Raw genomic sequence first — 21,128 nt, forward strand, 5'->3', positions numbered from 1 at the left:
TGTATTTGTTTTTATTGCAAGTATATGCCATGAAATGAAACAGAAGAAAATAAAAAGACAGCATGCCACCATCCAAACTTGGCTGACATATGCATGTGTAAAAATACAGAATTTAAAAAGAGAACTAACAATGACGTAGAGTTGTAATACAACAGCATGGCTGCTCCTTGGCAAGCAGGTGTACGCAGCACAAGTTTAGCCCTCCTTTCCTGTTTTAATTCAAATCAGAGGAAAATATAATGCCTAACGGTACAAAGAAGAAATAACACTGAACATTAAATACTATAACCTTTAAACAAAAAAGGATGACTAAAAAATAAAATAAGGGTAAAAGAAAGAAAAAAGCATTGGCAAAGTAAATTAGTAGCCCACCAGCTCTTGCACTGAAGTGCACTTTCATATATATGGATGTGTTCATGTGATAAAGAAAAAATGCTACCACTGACAGTACTAGAAAGCTATGGCTGAAGTAGGCTGACCCATTGCTTTATGTTTTAAGCCTTGGTCGATGGAAGCAATATGTGAATGAGATTACCCATGTATACATGAAAGTATCAACAAACCGCAGCCAGTGCACCATAAGAGCTCAGACAAAGATGAGTAAAAAAGAAATGAAAAGCGGCAGGTCTTTTCTATCTAAGCACCCAGGACCTAGAACAGCATCTCCCTCTTCATTAAATCATACTCAACGTTGCTTCAATTTAGAAAAGAGTTGAAGATGCACCTCTTTAAATAAACCTAGTTCACAATGTATTTACAGTCCTCAAACCAGCTATCTTTCCTTTCAAGCATTGGGGTCTATTAGGATGGCGGGTGGACGGCACCCTAGCGGTGCAGGGACCGACCGCCAGTGGTGCGGCAGTCCTGCACCAGCAATTAGGATGCCACCACCACTGTGGCGGTGGCATCCTCTATTCCTAGTATTGTGGCATCAATGCGGGGAATGTACGTTGTGCATTGTCATGCACAAGGTGACAGGCACCGCGAGGTGCCTGCCACCTTGTCCATGACAATGTAGGGGGGTACCATAGGCACCCCCCATGTGCACCCCTACCCCCCAATACCCTGGGGGCCCACAACGGGCCCCGAAAGCAAAATCCGCATGGCTTTCCATGGCGGGGTCTCTGCCATGGAAAGCCCTGCACCGCTGCCCATGCTAATATGGATGGCGGTGTCTAGCAGACACCGCCACCATATCCAGCCCCTTTTCCGCCCGGTCGACTGGTCAACCGGCGGAAAACCGGCGGACAGTCTTTCTGTCCGCCGGGGCCCCCTCCGCCATACTAATATGGCAGGGGGGAAATGGGTGGTGGGAGGGGTATGATGTAGGGCGGATCGCCAACGCCCGCATGGCGGTGGCAATCCGCCCTACATCAAAATAGACCCAATTGTCTTTATGCTGGGCTTTAACCATGTACATCGCTCTACTGGCTATCGGCTATCTTTGCTCTGTAGAAAAATCACTTGCATACTTATTTTTTTATTTATGATTTGTTATTACATGAGGCTGGCAAGATAGCAAATGCTGTCTCTACTGAACTAATACTCAGTCCAATTAAAAAATGTTTAATTAAGGCCGATGATAAGAGAGGAACCCATCCAATTTCAGGAGCTAGTACTAGTACTAACAATTCGCATTTTCATTTTATATATTGATGTCAAAGTTGAATGTGGTAACTGCTACTGCATGCTGGACCATACAATATCTGATGGCATACATTACTATATTTGAATTTAGATACGTAGGACAGTACTCTCATAAGGCATTACAGAGATCTGGGGGGAGGGGATTTGTTTACATTTTTTGAAAATGACTGCAGTTTCAAAACCATCCGCAGAAATGGACATCTGTCGCTAAAATATGATATATTCATAAGTAAAATACATTGTAGCCACATCCAATTCACATATTTTGATGCCTGACCACGGATTTAGGGACAAGGAATTCATATTCTGATTAATATTGGCTGATATGTAATTCCAGGAATCTACTCTATCCTGACAACTCTCTACCACCCTTAAGGCTAGGGTCCTGATTAATAGTTTGGCTGACAGGATTCTCCATCGCAAACATGATGGGAGTACCCTGTCTGCCAATACCTTGGTCCCCCCAACTCATTTAGAGTTTGGCGGACCATAAGTATTTTGTAGACGGAGCCTTATTTCCTCAGATTACCCTTACTCGTCGAAGGAAATAGAGCTTAGTTGACGAAAATACTTTTTCCCCCTGTCTGCTTCACCAGTGTCGGCTCCTCTGCTAAGGTAGAGGAGCATTGCCTCACTGCTTTTCGCAGTGAAAAAAAGGAAATATAGAATGCTAATCACTCTACAGTATTATTATATTATTTGTTCCTGCTGCAGTGTCATGGCAGCGCAGGTGGGGAAGGAGTGGTGGGCACAATGTAAGTGTGCATGAATGTTCTCCATGCAACCTGCATTGCAGTCTGCATGCAGAACATGCTCAGGCCCCAATTTCCTGGCTGAACGCCATACCACGGCACTCAGGCGAATCACAACGCTGCATTGCAGCATTGTGATTGGCTATGTAGAGCCCGGGTATTCCTGCTTCCTGTTTCCACAGAAGAAGCCAGGATGAGGACTGAGGAGATTTGGTGGGGGCTCCCTCCCCGCCCCATGCTGCTACTCCGGAGCAGCCACCACTACACTTCACCAGGAAAAACCTGGCAGTAAGGGACAGGAAAAAAGACAACAATTAACCCCACACACTAGGAGAGAGCTACCAGGGCATGGCGACCACTGTTTCTTTGTTTTTAAAAAACAAACTCATGCTTTGGGAGTTTGTTGTTGTATCACAAAAATAAATTTACATTTCGATGAGCTGGCCGTCATGTCTGACGGTAGTTGTACGAAAGTGGATTATTATTTGGGGTAGGTGACTGCCACCCTCAAGGAATGACACTTCTTATCTGGGTCAACCCTCACAGTCACTCAGTTAAACTGAGCTTACCCCTCTTGAAGGTACAGTTTTTTTAATAGAGTATCACGCAGTAATAAAGTCAAAACACCAAGCAATAAATATAATAAAATAAAAATAGAGTACAATTTAAAAAATGACACCAAAGTAACAAAAATCCAATAAGGAAAACCGGAGATATAAATGTACATTTTTTTAAGGGTCATTGGGACCAAAAAGCACTTAGTGCCAATGATTGTCTATGGAAGCATTAGACCAGGTCCTAGGCATGATTGGAGTATGGCCGCCATGGAGCTCTGGTTGGATACATCAAGGGGATTGGTCCTGGTGAAAGTCTGGAGTCCAACTCCAGAAATGAACTCTGTCACTTTATTGAAGAAAAGTGTTGAAATGTATTCTAAACACTAATGCAGAATGGGACTTTGTCCCTTCTTGAGAATAATCCTCCACATGCAGAATGGTGATAAAACTGTAGCTGGCGTCATGGAACCGAAGGCCAGATACCTAAAGCAGGTTGGTCTCGCTGGTGCTTAGGAGCTTTGGAGGTTTCTTGCTGAAAATGTTCCAAACACAAAGCAAAAGGACACTTTTTTGTAGGGATGGACATCTCTGTGCAGGACAAAGGTGAATTTAAATCCAATCCTGTGAAACTGCTGATTGGATACTTTTCCCAGCTGGTTTCGCTTAAGCTCTGGAGGAAATGTTTTCAAAAGTTTCTAAACGTTTTCTGATTCCCAAACAACCATAGGAGTACATTTCTAAGACCCCGGGACCTCCCTGGAAGGTTCATGGGGACTCTCAGGGTGTTAGGCAGAGTCCAACAGCAAAGACTAGTCCAGCGCCAGTTGCCACTGTCAGCTGGGCACTTCAGGGAAAAGGCCTCTTGCAGCAAAGTCATCAGCCACCCTAAACTTGAGCTGGGGGTATGCAAGGGAGTGTACTATGAAAATTACTAGTGTCCTCCCACACCCAACACTAAAATCCAGGCTGAAGCAGACCCTGGGCCCATAATGAGACAGAAGCCTAGTAAGACAAAGCAGGGTCATTCAGCAAGAAGGATGATGCATAAGAATTGTGTTCTGGTCCTGTTTGATCTCTGTCCATTTAGGCTCACCTGTCATTCACAGTGTAATATTATGTAGCACCTCATTAAGGTTATGCACTTGATTTACAGCTGCTGGACAGCTAGTGGAAATTTGCTACAAGGAGCTAAAGGCAGGGAAAAGGAAACTGCCTAAAAGAGATGTTTCCTAAATATTTATTTAAAAAAATCAAATTTCACTATGGAATTGATCTTTTAATTAATGTTAAAAAGAGTGGTTGAATTATTTTTCAAGCTGGTCCCAAACCAAAGACACAGAATTATTTCTTTAGTCTGTACTCTGGTTTGTTGCATAGGCCAGCCAGGCGTGCCACAGTGAACATGGCTTTTGGGGCCTTCTTGCTGTAGGAGAATGGTGACATTAATTTTCAACAATCGCCATTTTTCATTTAATCAATCTTTTTATTCACTTTTAATTATAAACAGATAAAACAAAAACCAATGTGCCCATCCCGCACTCAATCAATCAATCAATCAATCATTTGTAAAGCGCAATACATACCCGCGAGGGTCTCAAGGCGCTGGGGGGGGGGCTGTTACTGATCAAACATCCAGGTCTTGAGTGTTCTCCTGAAGGTCAGCAGGTCTTGGGTCTGTCGTAGGCTCAGTGGGAGGGTGTTCCATGTTTTGGCGGCGAGGTGGGAGAAGGATCTCCCGCCGGTGGTAGTTCTTCAGATGCACGGAACGGTGGCTAGTGAGAGGTCGGCGGAGCGTAGCTGGCGGTTGGGGATGTAGAAGGAGAGACGACTGTTGAGGTAGGCAGGGCCGGTCTTGTGGAGTGCCTTGTGTGCGTGGATGAGGAGCTTGAAGGATATCCTCTTGTTGGCGGGGAGCCAGTGCAGGTTTCTCAGGTGGGGAGTGATGTGGCTGTGGCGTGGAACGTCAAGGATCAGTCGTGCCGAAGCGTTTTGGATGCGTTGTAGTTGTTTGATGAGCTTGGTCGGGGCTCCCGCGTAGAGGGCGTTTCTGTAGTCGAGTCTGCTGCTGACGAGGGCCTGGGTGACTGTCTTTCTTGTATCTGTTGGGATCCATTTGTAGATTTTGCGGAGCATGCAGAGGGTGTTGAAGCAGGAGGAGGAGACGGTGTTAACTTGCTTGGTCATTGAGAGCGTTGAGTCTAGGATGATTCCCAGGTTGCAAGCGTGGTCTGTGGGTGTCGGGGCTGTCCCCAGTGCCGTGTGCCACCAGGATTCGTCCCAGGCTGAAGGGTTGGAGCCGAGGATGATGACCTCTGTCTTGTCCGAGTTCAGCTTCAGGCGGCTGGCCTTCATCCAGTCGGCGACGGCCTTCATTCCTTCGTGGAGGTTGGCTTTGGTGGTGATGGGGTCCTTGGTGAGGGAGAGGATCAGTTGAATGTCATCGGCATAGGAGATTATGTTGAGGTCGTGCTGTCGGACGACGAGTGCAAGCGGGGTCATGTAGATGTTGAACAGTGTCGGGCTGAGTGAGGAGCCCTGGGGTACGCCGCAGATGATCTCGGAGGCTTCGGATCGGAATGGGGGAGGCGGACGCTCTGGGTTCTGCCTGAGAGGAAGGATGTGGTCCATTCCAGAGCCTTGTCTTGGATCCCTGCGGTGTGGAGGCGTGCGCGTAGTGTGCGGTGGCAGATGGTGTCGAAGGCAACGGAGAGGTCTAGGAGGATGAGTGCTGCGGTCTTACCGTTGTCCAGCAGGGTCCTGATGTCGTAGGTGGCGGCGATGAGTGCGGTCTCGGTGCTGTGGTTGCTGCGGAACCCTGACTGAGAAGGGTCCAGGATTCTGTTTTCTTCGAGGTATCAGGTTAGCTGTTTGTTGACAATCTTTTTGATGACTTTGGCCGGGAACGGGAGCAGAGAGATGGGCCGGAAGTTCTTGAGGTCTCTTGGGTCTGCCTTGGGTTTTTTTAGTAGAGCGTTGATCTCGGTGTGTTTCCAGCTCTCTGGGAAGGTCGCGGTCTCGAGGGAGAGGTTGATGAAGTTGCGCAGGCGGGGTGCGATGGAGCTGCTTGCTTTGTTGAAGACGTGGTGCGGGAATGGGTCTGACAGAGAGCCGGAGTGGATTGTGCTCATGGTCTTGATGGTGTCATCGATGCTCACGCTGGCCCAGGCTAGCAGGGGGTCGTAGTCGATTACGTGAGGAGAGTCTGCTGTGTTGCTGTCTGTTGGGGCTGTCTGGGTATTGAAGCTGTTGTGGATGTCTGCTATCTTGCGGTGGAAGAAAGTGGCGAGGGAGTCGCACAGGGCTTGCGAAGGCGGGATGTCATTGGTGTTGGAGCTGGGGTTGGAGAGTTCCTTCACGATGTTGAAGAGCTCCTTGCTGTCGTGTGTGTTGTTGTTGAGGCGGTCTTTAAAGGAGGCTCTCTTGTTAGCCTTGATGAGGTGGTGGTGGTTGCGGATGGCGTCCTTGTGTGCTGCGAGGCTGTCCGGGGTCTGTTCATTGTGCCGTTTCTTCTCTAGCTTACAGCAAGCTTGCTTGGAAGCTAGGAGTTCTGGGGTGAACCAGCTGGCCCTCTTGCGGGTGTCTCTGTAGGGGGGTTTCTTCAGCGGGGCAAGGGTGTTGGCGCAGTCCTCGATCCAGTGCCTGAGGCTTTGGGCAGCGTCGTTGGTGTTGGAGGGTACGGTGGGTGGACGGTGAACTTCGGTGATTTTGCTCCAGCTGCGGCGGGGGATCTGTTGGGTGCGGTGATGTGTGGTGGGTTTCTGGAAGGTGAAGTGGATGCAGCGGTGGTCGATCCAGAGGAGTTTGTGGTGTGGTTGAAGGAGACGTGCAGGCTTGAGGAGAAGACGGGGTTGAGCGTGTGGCCGGTGGAGTGGGTGGGCGTGGTGACGAGTTGCCTCAGTCCGAGGTTGGCGAGGTTATCGATCAGGGTTGTGGTGTTGCTGTCCATGGTCCAGAGTTTAGTAGGGTTAAAGTATATTCTATACAAATATTGAAATTGTATGAATCTCACTTTGGCAGTGATGGTTAGACATTTCTTGAGCATCCTCCTGTAATTTCGGCCTCAAGAGTTTCAGGGAATCTGGAGTATTGACCACCAATGCTCTATATGTGTGAGATAGACTCTTTTTCCCAGCAGTTTCATTGTATTTTCAGGCACCAGGGGGTTGAACTCAGGGACTGCTGACAGCACATATGTATGCCTTAAGAGTGCATGACAAAAAGATACAAATATTGGAAGAATTGAGACCAGTGCAAAGCAAATTCCTGGATGAGGTGATTGTATGACTTAATATGTATGGTTGCCTGCCCATACATCCCTGACCATTGAAATAACTATTAGATCCCATGATCCAAACATCTTAAGGCCCAACACATGTAAAAGCCAGGTGCCCTGGCAGAGCGGAGTCTCCCCTGTAATTGGCTTCAGCCATTTAATGTGCCTTAAGGCCTTATACCAACAGAGGAGAACTATCCTGGTCTGCTTATCATCCCCATGGGAAGAGAAGGACCATTCTGTTTGGCCTCGAGGTTCCAAGACTGGGAGACATCAATCTACAGCTTTTATGCCAGATCCTTATGGTGGTCAAAGATCAACTCACTGATGATAACAAGCTGGGATGCCTAATAGTAAAGTTTTGTTAGAAATGGGATTCTTGGGTGGCTGAAGCATGCACCCGGGCAGGAACCACCACTGTAATCAGGGTAAGCTAGATACACCCTAAGAGATAGCCTGTGCTCACCCTCTGGTAGCTTGGCACAGAGCTGTCAGGCATATCAAGAGAGGCAAATTGTAAAGTATTTGTGCAGCACACTCACACAGTAAAGCAATGAATACACCACAAAAAGACTCCTCACATGTTTAGAATAATATACTATTATATTCTGAACAAGGCCAAAACAACAAATATCCAATAAGTAGAAGTCAAGATATGAATTTTTAAAGAATAAAAAGAGTTCTAGCGCTTAGAAGCAACACGCACCAATGGGGTTATCCGTCTCGCTGGGCAGGAACAAAGTCACAAGATCAGGCCGACCATATTGGAGCATGGGCTGGTTTTGCTTCATCCAGCGCCAGTTGTGGGAGGCTGTGCGAGAAGGCTTTGCGTCATCAAGCCTTGGTTCTGAGGAACTGTCAGCTGTGCAGCAAGGGTTTGCGGGGCTTCACATTGATGCACATTGACGCAAGTATCTGGGTCCACTTCCAGTGAACCAGGCACAGGAGCTGGGGAAAAGACTTTAAAATTCCCTGAGTCTCAAGCAACAGGAGGCAGGCCAGCAAGCCCTAGGAGTGCACTTGAAGAAGGCAGAGTCCAGCTCTCCTTCAGCAAAGTCAGAGAGCAGCAGGCAGCAGAGCAACAAACAGAAAAGGAGGCCTTCCAGATTAGCCGTCTAGTTGAGTCTTTTAAGCAGCACAGCAGTTCTTCTGGAAGAGCTTTAGTTATAAGTCCAGTAATGTCTGGTTTTAGGGGGTCAGAGTACTTATACCCTAAAGTATCTTTTGATGTGGAGGTGACTTCAAAGTAGCTCTCTGAAGTGCCCTATTATTCGTTTAGACTCACTCCTGTCTGCCAGGCTATCAGTGGGGGGTAATCAGTCCTTTGTGTGGGGACAGGACACAGTCTATTCAAGTGAAGCGTTAGCCCCTTCTTTCCATCCTGCCCAGGCAAGGCCATCAGAATGCAGATGTATGTAGATGGGTACTCAGACACACCTATTCTTCCTGTGTTGTTGCTGTCTAGAGGGAATGCACAAAGTGCAGCCATCACACACGCCAGATGTGTATTGGAGACCGGCTGTCAGGGAAACTGAGCAGTAAGTGCAGAGATATGTCCATTTTCTAGAAGTAGCATTTATAAAGAAAAGTAATATTAAATCTATCTTCATCATTAAGGAGGATTTATCATTACGATTCCAAAGATATGAAACATGAAAGAGCTACTACTCTCTGATCAGGAATTTCAGCTTAAAAGTACATTAAGAAATTCCCAATGCTCGCATATGAAAGGGGTAGGCCTCACAATAGTGAAAAACAAATTTGGGGGTTTGTCTCTACCAGGGCATGTAAAGATTAAACACACATGTCCTACCTTTTCTTTACATGGCAACCTGCCCTTACAGTTGATTAGGGATGACGTAAATGTAATAAAAGGCGAGTTTAAGGCTTCGAAAGTAGTTTTAAATGCCAATTCGAAGTGACAGTAACTGCACACACAGGCACTGCATTGCCAGGCCTAAGACAGGTTTGAAAGGCTACTTATGTGGGTGACACAATCAGCGCTGCAGGCTCAATAGTAGCAATTGACTTACAGGCCCTGGGTATATGTTATACCACTTTACAAGGCACTTATTAATACATCAAATATGCCAATCAGGTATACACCAATTTCAGCATGCTTTAGGGGAGAAGAACATGCACTTTAGCACTGGTTAGCAGTGGTAAAGTGGTCAGAGTCCTATGGCCAAAAAAAAGAACCAGCAAAACAGGAAGTACATGGCAAAATGTCTGGGAAAGAACACCCTAAGGATAAGGTCTAACATGGTAGATATCCTGTATGCCCAGCCCCATGGCACTTGTATCCATTTGGTGTGTGACATTCAACATTGGAAATAATGATTTTGAAATATTGAATTGTATTTTTACTGTGTACTATGTGTTTTTGAACTTCAGGTCATCGCTAAATAAATAAATCACAAATCAATACTGAAACCAAGGTATGTGTGATTGGGAGAAAATTAACAGTGGGCGGAGAACTCTGCTCCAACCGTGGAGTGTGCAGAGTTTTGCCTACTCCGCGTTCTGCGGAGAACGCGGAGTAGGCAAAACCCTGCACACTCCGCAGTGGAGCAGAGTTGGCCCACCCCCCGCCTCCACCCCTATTAAGATATACGTTAGCAGTAATTTAAAACAACTAAAAACCACTTAACTCTTTACCGCCGTGTACCCGAGCTGCCCTCCTCCTCTTCCTCGGCATTTGGATACTGCTTAAAAAAACTGCGCATTTCTCACGAGAATTGTGCATGAGTGGGCGTGCGCGCATGCACTGTTTCCTTAAGCAGTGTCTGAATGGTGAAGAAGAGGAGGAAGGCAGCCCGGGGACGCTGCGGTAAAGAGTTAAGTGTTTTTTAATTGTTTTAAATTACTGCTAACATATATCTTAAATAAGGGGGTGGAGGCGGGCGGTGTAGCGGAGCTACACGGAGTGCCACGGAGTTTGTTGCCAACTCCGTGGCACTCCGCGTACCCCCGCTACGCACACTACACCCAGGGTTCAAGAAAATCAATGAACCCATAAATTAAAACTCCAATCACTAAGTAGATTAGGCTGATATTGGTCCTTCGGAAGAAGAGCGTTCCTAGGAGCAGAGCACAGCTGATCCTGCGATGTGAACTCTCTGAGCTGATCTTTACGGTATGGGGTTCCCCATTCAAGCCTAGAGACCTTCTATTAGTCTAATAATACTATTAGTGTGTTAGAGAAAGGAAGGTGGCTTAGATCCACTGTCATTTTAGTATGATTACTCCTTTCATTTTCTATGGTATTGTAACTATGCTGATGGTTTTAATTTTAATCGTTTGTCTGCTAATGTTAGCCAAACTGCTGCATCTTAGGACACGAGGTTTATAAAATAAACTCTTTAAACTTTTCACCGTGTCTCTGTTTATTCTGTTGTGGACTAGTATGAGAATAATTACGAAAAGGTATTTCTGATTCCCACCATTCCTGAGAAATATACTAAGTCGCTTGTTCTGGGTTGTCTATACATTGGGACCGCCGAGCTAAAGCTCGAATAACGAATGGGACACTGATGCTGGCCGGATAAGGGGTTCTGGGTTCTGAGGTGGGTTTTTGGTACACCTCAATTCACTGAGGGCCTGGGTTCCTGCGCATAGTTCTGCGCATAAACAGAATCCCTGCAACATGGCGCACCTAACGTTTGGTCAATTGATTTGAGACGCCTTAGTAGTGCTTGTATTAGTCCACGACACCCTCACTCTGGTTTCCGGCTAGCGGGAGTGACGGTTTAACCTACCTGTGTTTTGACTAAATAGGTTCCTTCAAGCTTGATCATTAAAAAGGTTATTTAATCTGAACCCTAGTGCTACTACTATACTGTAGATTTACTGTTTATGTCCTAATGGCGGTCGATATTCCTGCTCATAGCCGGGCACCCTTGAAACGTCACTTGGCGCAGTATGGGGTGCCAGACAATGGTATGGCTGTGCTCTGTGTGGTTAGTGCCGATGCGTTGCTTCCGTTTGAGTTGTTCTACTCTTGGGTTACTTTGCCGGCGGTGAGTGAGGACGATGATACGTTCCACACCTATACTGCCACGCAGCTGCCAGCCAACTATACGCCTTATAGGACACAGGAAATTCCTATTTCTGCCTGGCAGCATAACATTTGGTTTAATGGCGCCCTTCCCCATGCGGTTGTACCGGCGAGAATGGGCCCTTTGTCGATTGCAGGGGCCACATGGCCGGTACTTGCCGGATTTACGCCTCATCCCCGCTATCTACAGGTATCGGTGGCTGAGTTGCGTGTACTTCACACTGCCCTTATTTCAGTACATAGGGCTTTAGTGCAGTACGTGTCACGCAACGTGCAGGCGGTCGCTACTGCTGTTGCGGGACATCAGACGGACCACCACGCGGTGGTGATTAGTCCGGTTATGGTTAATTCGGTTGTCGGCAAGCGACCCCAAAATAGGGATGATTTCCCTTATTGGCTTGCTGAGAAATTTGACCAATTAGAAGCAGTTTATCCACATACGACTCCTGTGGAGAAACACAGGATCCTTACCATTACTTTGCCGAAAGACTTAGTCCCAGATATGGCCGATTGCGAGAACTGGGGTAAGGTCTTTGCAGCGACATACTCGAAGTGCTTTGGCACTCCGTCTCTGTCGGTACTGCCCTCCGTTATTAAACGTGTTCAGGAGAATCATGGTGCGGAGGCTGCTGTTGAATTGGGTATGCGGCTTGTCGGAGTCTTTGATGTGGTTGCTACCATGATATTGGGCAACCTCAAAGGAGATGCTATGCAGTTCCAAGTGCTTAATAAATTAGAAACAATGAACGAAGACGACAAGCCAAGGGAATTCGCGAAAATTATCGCGATGGCCTACAAACAAGTTGGTCGTAGCGCTTTAGGTATTAAGCCGCCTGTGAAAAATCCAAATTCGTCTGGTAAGGACGAACGCCCTAACTTTCCAAAACAAAGTTGGAGGGCGAAAAAACAGGAGAAACAGCAACAGAAACAGGGGTCTCGTCCTGCCTCTCCAGTACAGTCTAGTAGTGAACGCACTTATGATCTGCGCGATCGTGCTACTATTAAGTCACCTGATAGATTTCAGGTTTCTGAACAACGCTCTCCTCGTTCTTCACAGGAAACATCGGCTTCACAGTCCGGTGGCGGAGGCGCTGGCAAAAGTTGGGGTGCACCGCAAGCACGTGAGCAATCCCGACAGACTGACGGCAAAGGCAAGCAAGAAGACTCTGCACGTCAAAGACCCCCGTTTCAGAAGAAGAAAGTTGCTGCACTGACAGCGAGGTATGCCTCAGATGGTACGGACGCAGCTTCAGAACCTGACATGGGCGCTAACGCTGCTAGACAGCGCGGCGGAAGTTACAGTAGTGCGACAAGCACTGCGTCCATATCTGGTGGCGACAGCAACTGATATATTCGTGAATATTGGCACTGCTGACACTCGGGTGTCTCCCCCTGATAGACTATATAATTTTGTCCTTCAAATAGAAGGTGACATACAACGTACAATTCAAGGGGTGTTTTGGGATAATCTGACCACTACCTATGATATTCTATTGGCGGAGGCAGATTGGCCCCCGGCTTTCGTTGATCCTCCCAGCCTTTGCACACAATGTGCCTAAGGTCCTAGCTAGAAAGTACGCCGGGGAATGGGCTCAGGTGCAAGCGCCTGCGTTATATCGAAATCAGGTTGGCTGGGATAAATTATCTCCCGGCCATGAGATTCCGTTGCGGACTACGCCCCAACCACAACCCCAATACCCCATGCGTCGTGAAGCTAAACCTCACGTCGCGTCGATCCTTGAACAATTGGAATATCAGGGAGTAATCGAAACATGTGTGTCACCTATGAATAATCCCTTATTCACTGTGACGAAGCCTGACTCTCAATGCCGGACCTGTGCAGTACAGAACACCCATAGTTCGGCTCTCGTCGATAGTCTCGTGAGAAAAAGGTTTAAAACCACACTTGACATTTCCAATGGCTTTTACAGCCATAACCTGTCCTCTCTTAGTAGTGAGTGGACGGCGTTCACCTCTTGTGGCAAACAAAAACAATTCAAAAGATTGCCAATGGGCTATAAAAACAGCCCAGGTGTCTTTGCCGCTCGCGTGGTCTCCCTCTTAGAGGGCATAGACCCAGATGCGTCCTCGTATGTAGATGACATTTATCTCACAGATGACGAGTTGGACCCGCATCTCCGTCACGTTGATCGCATTATTGTTTTGTTTGCAGACTTCGGTTACAAGTTCAACTTTGCGAAGTCACACATTGCGGAATATACAGTGTTGCTCTTGGGGTACGAACTCAACAATGAAGGTCGAGGATTGGCTCCGCACTTTCTAGAAAAGTGCGCATGCCTCCGTGCTCCTACTTCACTGAAGAAATTACAATCCCTGCTGGGTTTTCTGAATTTCGGTCGAACTTACAACCCGGATTATGCCCAGCATATCAAGCCGCTTTATGCCTTGGTACAACCTACTTTTTCCAAATCTTGTTGGCTGCCAGAGCATTCAGCTATATTGCAGTTATTGCAAGCTGATCTTCTTGCTTCTAAGTACTTACAGACACTTGATAACCACACTAGCCTGGTCATAAGAATAGTGCCCGGCGCAGTTGGTTTCACATACTTGACGTTCAATGAGGGCGACACCGTCCCCATTGCTTACAAATCTCACTTGTACACTTCAGCTGAACTATGATTTTCCGCTGTCGAGAAGGTTCTGACAGCAGTGCAGATGGCGATTCTGAAAGAACAAGCGCTGTCGCAGGGAAAACGCATGTTGGTGGTAACACCCTATCCTGCCCTTGAGGCAGTGACTAAAGCGATTGTACCGAATTCTAAAGCTTTGCATCCAAGGTGGATACAATGGGCCACTTCCTTGACCTCGCCGGACATCCCTTTTATCTTTGACGCGGCACTTCAGACTCAGGAGTTTTTGCAGTATGAATTTGTTCATCCGGCTCCTCTGTCCTTGCGCCCGCTCGAGGATTACCATTGTGTCATATACACTGACGATTCTGCGCAACCCGCAACTGGATCAAAGCATGCATATTCAGCGGCTTGCGCAATTGTAGTCGGTACTTTCGTAAATGGTGATTTCCAGTCCGATGTCGTGCATACGCAGTCATTGGGTGATTGTACCGCTCAGTTGGCGGAGCTTCGTGCTCTGGTGCTTGCGCTGGAGTTTGCTGATCCTCGAGTCACTACTCTTATAGTGAGTGACTCCTTTTATTGTGTTCAATCTTACAACGACAATCTACTCTTTTGGTCTCAGAATGACTACCGTGATTCCAAAGGTAGCACTATTAAGCATAAACTGCTTTGGGTTCGAGTGGCAGATCTTAAAGACCGTCTGCCCCTCGTGAATGTAATTCACACTCTTGGTCACCAACGATTTGGTGTCCATGCTGTCGGCAACAGCTTAGCTGACGAGGCAGCAAAAACAGCAGTGGCAACATATTTAGTAGCAGCAGTTACAAGATCCAAAAGTAAGATTGATGATGACATCTTAGCAGCTATTGCTGCTACGGAGCTGGGAACGAAGCCACCGAGAGGTTTCCCTGCTCGCTATCATTATCGCTTAAGTCCTGATAAAGTCCCATTGGTGAGGATTAACGACGTTGGTGACAGATTGATTCCCAACGCGGACTGCAGGCCTTCTTTGATATTAGCAGGCCACGAGGGCATGGCGTCCGCACATGCCGGCGTTGCGGCTACTGTATCTCTGCTACAACAACATTACTGGTGGTGCGGTTTGTACAAACAAGCCAGAGCTTATGTTCTTAATTGCGACATTTGCCAGCAGATTAAACCTTCAACTGCGGCGCGCCCACCACAAACTCAGTTGTATATATCTAATAAACCATTGAGTTGCGTTTATTTAGATCACTGCGGTCCTTTTACCTCTGATACTGCGTACAAATACATCTTGGTTGCAGTTGATTCGTGCACACGTTTTCTGTGGGTGTGGCCACAAAGGAGTGCTGATTCTTGCACTGTCATAAAAGATTTGTGTGTCTTTGTTGGGAGTTTTGCATGTGGTACCTTTCATTCTGATCTCGGCCCGGCATTCACCTCTAAGGCTTACAAAGAGGCCATGAGAAATTTTGGGGTCCAAGTCAAATTTTCGTTTCCATACCGGCCTGAGGGTAATAGTGTAGTGGAGCGAATGAACCGTGACTTAAAGCAATCTTTGACAGCCAGGGTTTTGGGTACTGGCCGGAACTGGGTAGCCCACTTGTATGACGTGCAATGTGCACTTAATAATCTCCCTAGAAGGTCTCTGGGTGGGCGGACCCCATACATGATGCTCTTTGGTGTTCGAATGTTTGTTCCAGACCTTGATGGTCTAGACATGGCGGCGTCAGCCGCACCCTTTGACGTAGATGAACACTGTGCTGTCTTGCAGAATCTTCAAGAAGCCAGAGACAGTCTAGCGAAGGAACACGTACCCTCCTCATCTGATGCTGAACTTCAGATTCCGGTAGTCAGCTGGCTACCTCGAGTTGGTGATCTGGTCCGAGAGAAGGTGGAGAACAAGAAGGAGTTTGGCCCCTGTTACCGTGCACCGGTTCCAGTGCTTGGAGTGCAGAGTACTAGAACAGTCATTTTACCTCCACTTCCTGGTCGAAAGGATAACAGGTACATTTCGATTGACAATGTCAAACTACAACGAGTGGCCGATTCTTCTTAGTATGACTCCGGCGGTTTCCTGCCCTTCGATGCTGAGAAATTCTGTTATGGCCCGAACCTCTAACACAGTTCCTGATGTTGCCATCGAGATGCATGCCGTTACCACAAAGACCTGGTGGTGTGCTTGAAGAAGTTGAGTATGCTTATCCTGTGGATGTTACCCTTGCCTGTTTTACAATCCACCACAGTTGCCCTCTCACAAGACTCTTTTGATTCTCGTTCAATGACTTCCGTTGCCCCGTCCAAAGTTTCGATTTTTGTGGCTTGGTTCAAAAGACATTTTTTAATACCCCCTTGGACTTACATTTGGCTGGTGCTCATATGTGTTTTTTTGTTTATGTCCATTGGTTTTGTGGTAGTATTTTTTAAACTTATCAATGGACACTACCTGAATGAAAGGTCCACGATTCGACTAATTGATGCTACTTTGGCACCCCACTCCTCATATCACATTATGAAAAGGGACCAGACTTTTGTGAACATTACTGCCTGGCCTGTACCTGATGCGATCGCTTGGGATGCCGTTAAATTTCAAATTCATGGCCCCACTGAAGTGATTAATGTGCCTAATGTATTTCGTGTTTCCATGGGTGATATCGTTAAGAAGAACATTCACTCAGATGATTGGGATGTTCAAGCCATAGAAGCACTGTTTTCTGATTTGAAATATTATGCTGCATTTGATGCTGAGGATTTGTATTTAGATACTGCTAATTATGATGAGCAATATTGTTATCAACATGATGGCACGCATTTCCTACACAAAGCAAATACATTTAGAAATTTTGTAAATCATACACAATGGGAACACTGCCCCGCCCCTAGGATGGGCAGCTCTGCCACATTAGTGGAAAAATTCACTTATTTTTCTGATTTTAGTGTGTCAAATCCGGCCTCCTTTTATTTTAAAGTTGCGCCTGAGTCTGCTTCTAAAGTTAGACTGACACACACCAAATTGTTGTATTCCAAGTCCTTTATGGACGAGTTGGCAATTGGCGGGTTTGATTTGTGGAAAGCTACAGTCGATCTTAAGTCGGTTTGGGGCTCCAAACGATGGCAAGTACAGGGAACAGAAGCTTTGCATCGTGCCTGTCTTATACCGAATCACATGTTATTTTTAAATTCATCGATTTTTCAGACCACCTGTTTTGGATTGGCTACTACTAAAAAATTAAATTCTCCCTCGACTCCGGATCTGGATGCTTATCCTGCTTGGGTTAATCATACAGATCTGTCCCTTGCTACGTTGCAGACATACGTATCCAACACATCCTTCAATGTTTCTGAATTAGATCCCGAAGGGTGGTTGGTTTGGCAGACCAGTGCAGATTCCTGTCAACATCGGTTTCTTGGGGTATACACAAGTTCGTGTGGACCCCCGTTTTGAATCTCCTCACACTGTGACTACCTACTCAGTAGGGAAGTTGTGCCAGTCTTGGCTGCAACATTCGACCTTATAGTCTGTTAAACTTCATTTATCCAAATTAAACGACAAAATAGATTTGAATGATTTTGTTAAGGGTCCTGCAAAAGGCAGGTCCAAGAGATGGGTGTATGCTGTTTACAACGAAGTTTGGAAGTTGTCGCAAATTGAGGCTGCTTCCCGATTACGCGCTATTGACCAAGCAAATATGGAAAAAGTATTGGCTGTAATAGATAATAGCATTAACACCCTGTCTTCCAGAATTTATACATTAGATAATATTGTATCCTCTGTAGTGGACATTGTGCAGGATGATTTGTCTGTATTGTATCATGGTCAGAATCATATGCGTTCTGTTCTGCAGTTTGCATGGACGTTGCAAACATTAAAGGCAGGGAAGGTCCCTTGGGATTACATGAATACTTCATCTTTGTTCCTCCCTTTTAATTTGACTGCAAAACAGCAGTTCATGTCCATGAAAGATGCTACATATTCATTGCTTCACATTGAAAAGTTAGAACCTTTGCCTTTCTCTGTTGCGGAATTGAATTCTGCTGTGTGGCTTGTAAATGGGTTGATCACGTTACCGTTTCCCCTGTTCAAGTTTAGTTCATGCATGAAACATTATGCTCTAGGCAGGTATGAACAACTGGGTACTGCTTTCCTGCATGAAGTTTGGTCGCTCCTTTTCACATACAGATGTGTGAGGGACGGCAAGGAAGTTTACTTGAAAGGTGAAGAATGCACTTCCACTCCAGATCATTCTGTTGTGTGTAGGCACATTCAATTGCATGGTGCGTGTAATGTGCATGCCCCTAATTTAGCTTGCGTCCTGAAAGGGATTCCTGTGCCAGTTATTACTCCATCTTTTACGCTGCTTGCTAACGGTAGTTATTTGCTGTTACATAATGAAGCTTGCTGTGGGATGTTAGTGGGAATTCCCTACATAGTGACTATCGCAGAGAGTGGTTTGCAGTAATAACGTCCTGTTCCCACCCCCGCATAGCCGGCTCGATGTATCCATCTGGCCTTACATTCCAACCTTGAAGGCAGAGTTCAACAAGATGAGCAGAATAAGAGCTCTATTGTCTCAAAAAGAAGTCGCGTTGACTTCATCCCGGGAAACATTTGTCCTTCACGTAGCAATCACCCGCACTGAGGTGCAAGCGCTTTTAAATACTGATCTGCCCCTGCATTTTGGGACTCTGATTCAGACTATCTTTAATGCCTCGTCTACAAGTGGCATAGCTCATTTTTTTTAAATGTGGGCTCCGGCCTCGTGACCTCTTTTCAATCTATTTTTGGTGTGATCCCGGCCTTTTTTCATTCTATTTTTTCCAGCGTCTTCGGAGGTCTCCCTTTACTTCTCGCACTCATAGCTGGAATACTGTTGTTGATCTGCGCCCTGCACTATGGATGCACAACTTCCGTCACACGACAACATGTCCCGCCTGCTGCATCTTCGTAACGGGATGCTTGAATTCTATGGCGCTTTACCACTGGCAACTCTGAGCGTAGCCTATGGATTGTCCTTCCGGTTTGCCTACTTTACTTGTGTGCAGCCAGTCTTTCATTGCCTAGATTGTCCGTTCCAATGAGCTCTGGATTTGTGTCTGTCCAACTCGGTGTCTCCTGACCCGGATTATGATCGGCTAATGAGCCCCTTAGTGGCTCATGAGTTGGACTGTTCTGGTGTCGGGATTATGGCCTGTGCTGCAGCGCATGGAGTTCTTGGAAATTGGGACATCAGAATGGCCGCGATTGACTTCTTAGCAAGAAGTTATCTTGAAGAACCCGCCAGTTGTCCTCATCTGGTGCTGGAAGCTCCGGTAGTTGAGGAGCATGTATGTTCCTTCCCCGTGCTGAACTGGATGGCAGATAATTTTGCGGAACGTTCCAATGATTTCCTCTTGGAAGCTGTTGCAACTTATTGTGCCTATACATTGATGGATTGACTTTTGTACTTTCACTTCGTCCTAGATCCTTCAATGATGTTTTTTTATCCTCTACATGTTTTTTTTACTCGGTTTTAACTTTTTTCTTTGTTTTTTTTTCTCTTCGAACTTTTTTCACTTCCCGTATATGGACTTATAGTTCATGCCCTTGGTTCCGTTCTATCAAACTTAAACTCTGCGTTCTTGCAAGTGCGCCCCTACTGGTTAGTGGTCCGATCACGGGGGGGGTGTAGTGAAGATCGTTATCTACCTATGTACAACGCTAAGTTAGCATAACCACGTTAGATGTTAGAATGCCATCTTGCCGCTTTTGCTGCTTTTGCACACGACACTGTAGTCACATGTTATTCAATTGAGAAATGCTTACTCGACTTTGCTTCACATGAGAACTGTCTGTTGTTACCATCCCAAACAGTGAGCAGCGACCTTGGTCTGTACACCGTGTAAAGAAACAGTCTGGGTCGCTAGACGGTGCATGTTGAGCTCAGGTTGATTGGCCCACTAGTTTAGCCATAACACGCACGCAGCTGCAAATACCTGAAAGTCGAGTGCTTTTAATATTGCAGCGTTACATGTTTTCAACACATTCGGAAGAAGAGCGTTCCTAGGAGCAGTGCATAGCTGATCCTGCGATGTGAACTCTCTGAGCTGATCTTTACGGTATGCGGTTCCCCATTCAAGCCTAGAGACCTTCTATTAGTCTAATAATACTATTAGTGTGTTAGAGAAAGGAAGGTGGCTTAGATCCACTGTCATTTTAGTATGATTACTCCTTTCATCTTCTATGGTATTGTAACTATGCTGATGGTTTTGATTTTAATTGTTTGTCTGCTAATGTTAGCCAAACTGCTGCATCTTAGGACACGAGGTTTATAAAATAAACTCTTTAAACTTTTCACCGTGTCTCTGTTTAGTCTGTTGTGGACTGGTACGAGAATAATTACGAAAAGGTATTTCTGATTCCCAGCATTCCTGAGAAATATACTAAGTCGCTTGTTCTGGGTTGTCTATACATTGGGACCGCCGAGCTAAACCTCGGATAACGAATGGGACACTGATGCTCGCCGGATAAGGGGTTCTGGGTTCTGAGGTGGGTTTTTGGTACACCGCAATTCACTGAGGGCCTGGGTTCCTGGGCATAGTTCTGCGCATAAGCAGAATCCCTGCAACAGTGGAGCATGATGAGGTCCCAGCACTGTTTGGGCTCTCTGGAAATATGGACTTTCAGGTATTTATTCAAGGCTTGCTCAGTGCTTGGGGCGGAAGTCAGAATGCAGCACAACAATGGGAATTAAATGTGAGTTGACCAATCGACCCCAGAGGCCAGATGTATCCCCATTGAGTGTCAGAATGTCCATCAGCCTTAAAATGGAACATTGTAGGCACTTTATATAGAGGAGCAGGATGTTTGCATAAAGCGAGATTCAGTCTTTGTGCCTGGACTATCAACTAATTCTCCGCAGCTGAGCATCACGGCTCATCACCTCTGCCAGTGGTTCCACTATCAGGGCAAAAGTAGCAGGGAGAGGGGCACACTTGGTGTGTGCTTCGTCCTGTTAGGAAAGGAAATTATAACATTCAGTTCACAATTTCCTGTGCTCATAGATCTGTGTATAAGGTCTGGATATATCTGGGGAACAATGGGCTGGAATTAATTTTCTGTAGAATTTGAAGCATGAAAGCCCAATTTACAGAGTCTAACACCTTTTCAAGGTCAACAAGAAAGCAAAGGCTTCTGACAACTTATTTAAAGATAGCCAGTACTACCAGCAAACGATGAAAGCAGAGATGGATACTACTGTTCGACAAGAAGCTGTTCTGATCTGCGCA

The 21,128-nt window shown here is 46.3% G+C and overlaps 1 protein-coding gene across 1 annotated transcript in view; it reads right to left on the reverse strand.

The window, feature by feature from the left end:
• The window catches only part of ALLC (allantoicase), an 823,350-nt gene that overhangs the window by 279,040 nt on the left and 523,182 nt on the right, over nucleotides 1-21,128 (reverse strand). The window lies entirely within an intron of this gene.

Source organism: Triturus cristatus, chromosome 6 (assembly GCF_964204655.1).
Source record: "Triturus cristatus chromosome 6, aTriCri1.1, whole genome shotgun sequence".
In the NCBI taxonomy this organism is placed as follows: Eukaryota; Metazoa; Chordata; class Amphibia; order Caudata; family Salamandridae; genus Triturus; species Triturus cristatus.